The following is a 5,744-nucleotide window of genomic DNA, read 5'->3' on the forward strand; positions in this document are numbered from 1 at the left end:
TCAGATGTTTGTATGGTATACTGAAGGTAAATTACAAGCATTTCATAAGTATCAAAGGCTTTGACAATTACATTAAGTTTATGCAAAAAGTCAATATTTGCAGTGTTGACCCTTCTTTTTGAAGACCTCTGCAATTCCCCTGGCATGCTGTCACTCAACTTACTGGGCCACATACTGACAGATGGCCACCCATTCTTGCCTAATCAATGCTTGGAGTTTGTCAGAATTTGTGGGTTTTTGTTTGTCCACCTGCCTCTTGATTTTGGCCATAGACCCAAAATTTAGATGTTTTGATCCCCAAGCCACTTAGTTATCACTTTTGCCTTAGGTCAAGGTGCTCCGTCATGTTGGAAAACGCATTGTTCATCACCAAACTGTTCTTGGATGGTTAGGAAAAGTTGCTTTTGGAGGATGTTTTGGTATCATTCTTTATTCATGGCTGTGTCCTTAGGCAAAATTGTGTGTGAGCCCACTTCCTTGGCTGAGAAGCAGCCCCCCACATGAATGGTCTCCGGATGCTTTATTGTTGGCATGACACAGGACTGATGGTAGCGCTCACCTTTCCAGCATCGGATAAGCATTTTTCTAGACGCACCAAACTATCTGAAAGGGGATTCATCAGAGAAAATGACTTTACCCCAGTCCTCATCAGTCCAATCCCTGCACCTTTTGCAGAATATCAGTCTGTCCTCCAAAAGTCTACTCCTCAATGTGCGTACAGATTCACTCACACCTGCCTGCTGCTATTCCTGAGCAAGCTCTGTACTGGTGATGCCCTAATCATGCAGCTGAATCAACTTTAAGAAACAGTCCTGGCGCTTGCTGGATGTTCTTCGGGGCCCTGAAGCCTTCTTCACAACTATTGAACCTCTCTGCTTGAAGTTCTTGATGATCCAATAAATAGTTGATTTATGTGCAATCTTAGTAGCAACTATATACTTGCCTGTGAAGCCCTTTTGTGCAAAGCAATGATGACTGCACATATCCTTGCATATAGCCATGGTTACCAGAGGAAGAACAATGATTTCAAGCACAACCCTCCTTTTAAAGCTTCCAGTCTGTTATTCTAACTCACTCAGCATGACAGAGTGCTCTCCAGCCTTGTCCTCGTCAACACTCTCACCTGTGTTAACGAGAGAATCACTGACCTGATGTCAGATGGTCCTTTTGTGGCAGGGCTGAAATGCAGTGGAAATGTTGTTTTGGGGTAAAGTTCATTGTCATGGCAAAGAGGGACTTGATCACTCTTCATGACATTCTGGAGTATATGTAAATTGCCATCATAAAAACTGAAGCAGCAGATTTTGTGAAAAATAATATTTGTGTCATTCTCAAAACTTTTGGCCATCACAGTAGAAGCATGCAATTCTACATATACGCATATGAATACAGCTTTGTTTTTGTGGGCATGTACAGTAAAAACTTGCATATTTTACACTTCACAAACGGGCATATGTTCAACTCAGCATCAGGCTCAAGATGCTGGAGTGTCGCTTGCCACAGATTAATAGATTTTATTTCTCAAAACTGTTCAGGTTGTTTAAAAATACTTATTTAAAGTTTGGTAGCACATTTAGATAGAGCGTGCAAATTTGCAACTAGATAAACCATGTTGCAAAGCAGGGGCTGGAAAAGCTATTTAGTTTTTTTGCATATACCTGGCTTTTGCCTTCGTTTTATCCTGAATCTCTGGCACCGACCCACAGCTATTCTAATCATCCGGAATCTCTGCAAGTGTAAAGCACTTTGTGTTACTGGCTGGCTACTTTGCATATTGTGCATTGCTATATGGATTCTGTGTCTTTTGCACCTGCATCAGAGCCTGCTTACCTGTGTTGCAGCACCCATATATTCATCATATGGACTTGCTTTTATCTGTTTTTGCCTGGCCTCCAGCCATATAGATCCTTACCATGCATGTTATAATCAATAAATATCACATTATTTCACCTCAATCAATGTCTCAGTGTGATATTATAATGTTAACCCAAGAGAACTTTGGCACTAACCTTCATAGAGGTATCTAGATCTCATCTCTAAAATTACATACTTCTCCGAATTTTTCTAAATCCTTCTCCAAGGAAGCCGGATATTGGGAAATTCCCAGGAAAAGCATATAGAGCAGGACTTCTCAGTCTTAGGGCAAATGTATCAAGCCACTGGTTTCTTTTGTTGTTTTTGGCAGTTCTGAAATGTTTTATATCTCAGTAAAAATAGCTCAACAAAGAATACTTGTACTGATTGTGGGCAAAAAACGATAAAAACAAATAAAAATTAAAAACTCTAAAAACTAAAACATATGAATTTGTAATGTAAACATAAAAATATGTAAAAATAAAGTTTAGAAATTTTAAGAAATTATAGTAAATGGATAAAATAAAATCAGAGTAAAAATGTTCTAAAATGTGTAAAATAAATATTATTAAGGAATGAATAGTATGTTGTATATGTGTAGTTCGAAATGTGAGTCAATATGTTGTTAAAAACAAAGAATTACATTGATTTCTTTCTTTTTAACAAAGGCCCGGCTGACTAAGAATAGGGCTGGTTGGAAGAAAATCCTGTTTGTCCCCCCTGATTTTCCTCCAGTTAGCCCTAGGCTGGCTGCACTAGAGTTAACATGACTGGGAAGGGGGTGGAGGCGTACCGCTCCCATTGTCGTTTTAATGCCGGCAGTGTGACTGTCTGTATTTCCACTATCTGTATTTTATCAGTGTAGGTATTTAGAATGTCGGGATTTTCTCCATGTCTGTATTTACACGGTTGGTATTTTCACCATCAGAAATCGCAACCCCACCCCATTTCTAGACTTTCCATATCCCTTTTTCCAAACAGGGGACCAAACCTTCCAGGCTCCAGCCAAGCAGCAGCTAAGCTTAAGACAGCAGCAGCAGAACTAAATCTAAACAAAATAACCTAAAACCTGGAGACAGAGAAAAAAAGACCACAAGGACTGGGTCTCACGAGGAGTTCACGTGGTAGAGAGAGTTGCAACATCTCCTGTTAATATTAATAACAATGATTGTCAATTTGCATAATATTAATGAGAAGTTAACGCATCCCTTGCGCCCTTCTCTCTGACCTGAGAATGGCCCAACAGAAATACCCTGTACTCAAAAGGACTTTTGAAAATGTTGTGGCTGTTGCTGAGAAAAAGTTGCACGGTGTAAAAAAGCTCAGGTACCCTTGTTTCATTGTGCAAAATGATATAATATACTAAAAGCACAAGCATACACAAATGGGGGAGGTTATACAATAATTGGCTGTTCCAACCCCATTTAAAAAAAAAAGGGGGTTGACTTTAGCCCACTGAGTTCCTTGGGGTGGACACTTGGGAAATATAAAACTGTATATAGCATCACAGCAAGGTTTTTATGGCCAGGTATCTATGCAGAGGTTGCTAGATTTTGTGAAGCATGTCCTTTTTGTCAAAGAACATTATGAAACATACAGCCCCTGCTTCATTGGTTTCCCTCCACATTATTAATTTTTCTTTTTAAAAAAATAGGAGTGGACCTAGTAGGACCGAATAAGCCATCCAAGGTCTTAAGTTCATTCTGGTTGCTGTGGACTATGCCACCCAGTATCCTGAGGCATTCCCTTTGCGGGTTGCCATGGCCAGGCAAGTCACCAATAGGTTAATGGAATTATTTTCCCGGGTTAGCTTGTCAAAGGTGGTCCTCACTGACCAAGGTATCAGTTTCATGTCTCAGCTGATACAAGGGATCCTGAAGCTCTTAAAAGTAACGTTGGTGAGAATGCCTGCATACCATCCACAGACAGGTGGTCTAGTTGAACGGTTTAATCGCACTTTAAAATCCATGTTGAAACGGTTTATTGAAATGGAGAAGCAGAGTGACGAACTTCTCCCATATTTGAGGTTTTTCAGGCCTCGACCAGCTTTTGAGCTCCTTTATGGGAGAAAACCGCGTGGTATCCTCAATCTCTGTTGAGAGTCATGGGAGCAACAGCTGGCCGAGGGAGAGAACACCTTACATGTCTTCTAAAACAATATGTTGTTCATATGCGTAATTGCCTGGATTTAGTTGGTGAACTAGCTAGAGAGAATTTATTGAATATTCAACAGGCACAAAAGACTTTATAATCACAATGTGTGCGCATGTCTTTACGTCAGGTGATAAGGTTCAGGTACCTCTAAGTCACCAGTCGGCGCATGAGGATTCAGAGTAAAAACGCTCTTTGAAAGGTCCTGGTGGCTGAGATTCCAGGCTTGTTCTCCGATATCCTGGGGCAGACTGTATTGGTTAAGCATGACATTTTGATTCCACTCTGTGTGGTGGTCCATCAAAAGTCATACAGACTCCCTAGGGGGTACTAGAAAAGGTGATAAAGGAAGTATGGGACATGCCAAGAATAGGTGTCATAATAGAGTCTACAAGTGAATGGTGTAACCTATTGTACTTGTCTATAACTCTGACGTAAGTACCCTGGTGCCTACAAGTACAGGATTTTGTTTTTTAGTATAATATATATATATATATATATATATATATATATATATATATATATATATATATATATATATATATATAATAAACACACACACACACACACACACAATAGAATAAGTATATAGTCCTAAGTAAACATCAAGCTGAGAAACTGCTTTGTAACATGTACTAGCTGAATATATTCTCTTCAAAGTGCAACATGTGGAAAAATATCAAATGGGTGCAACAGCGACAGGAAGGAGAAAAAAAACTAAACAGGCCAACAAGTGTTAACATTAAATATCATTTTTTTTTTTATTAAATTCTATTTTTTTACATAGTCGATTGGTATGCAAACCTCACCACTGTAAATTAATTATTATTTTTTTATCTCAAATTTGTCTAGAATACAGCTTGTCCTGCTACCATGAATAGTTTATAAATAAAAGTCTACTGATTCCTATCCAGTATGCCTCATTAATAATACAAAATATGGATGGGTTGTTGATAATTGGCAAAAGCACTATTAAAAAAGGCTCAAACATGTAAATAACAGTGCCAGTGAGTTGGAGAGTTTCTTTTTCTTATAATAAACACAATTATTTTAACTATCACAATACAAATATTAATGTAAATTGGATGGATGTAGAACAAAATATCCTACAAAGGTGTATTTTACTAGATCAATTAAGTTTGTAAAAATAAAAAAAGACAAACATTGTATAATTTCTGGATAACAGAATTTGCCTTGTATAAAATTTTAATCCCTTCATACTTGTATTCTGGTTAAATCGATAATAAAATATTTATTTTAATTCACTAGGCTTTAGGGCTTACATATTTCTAGTATACATTAATATTTGACCATACTGTACTCTTTCAGTTAACACCAATTAATAGAATAACCATGAATTGGTAGTGTATTAAAATAAAATAAGACAAAAATATTTCAAGAGTGAACTTTTCAATTATTTAACCTATAATTATTTTCATATAATATGTACATCCCCAAATATAAACCCTATTCATTTAGCATTTGTTTTCCATATCACAGTTCCGCATATTAGGCCACAAGAGGGAGCATATCCCACATTTATCACAGGGTGCGCTTCCACCTGCTGTAACGCTATGGTAGATGGTCGTTAACAATTTAATAAAATTGTATTATTTAAATAGGACTAAAGCGTACTTGAACTAAAATGAGTATATTATTGACTTGTCCCATGTAATTACACACAGTGTCCATGTTCCATTCAAAGGATTGTCCAAAAATACCTTAGTTAGTCAAGTAGG

The sequence above is a fragment of the Mixophyes fleayi genome, chromosome 3, assembly GCF_038048845.1.
Source record: "Mixophyes fleayi isolate aMixFle1 chromosome 3, aMixFle1.hap1, whole genome shotgun sequence".
NCBI classification, from domain to species: Eukaryota; Metazoa; Chordata; class Amphibia; order Anura; family Limnodynastidae; genus Mixophyes; species Mixophyes fleayi.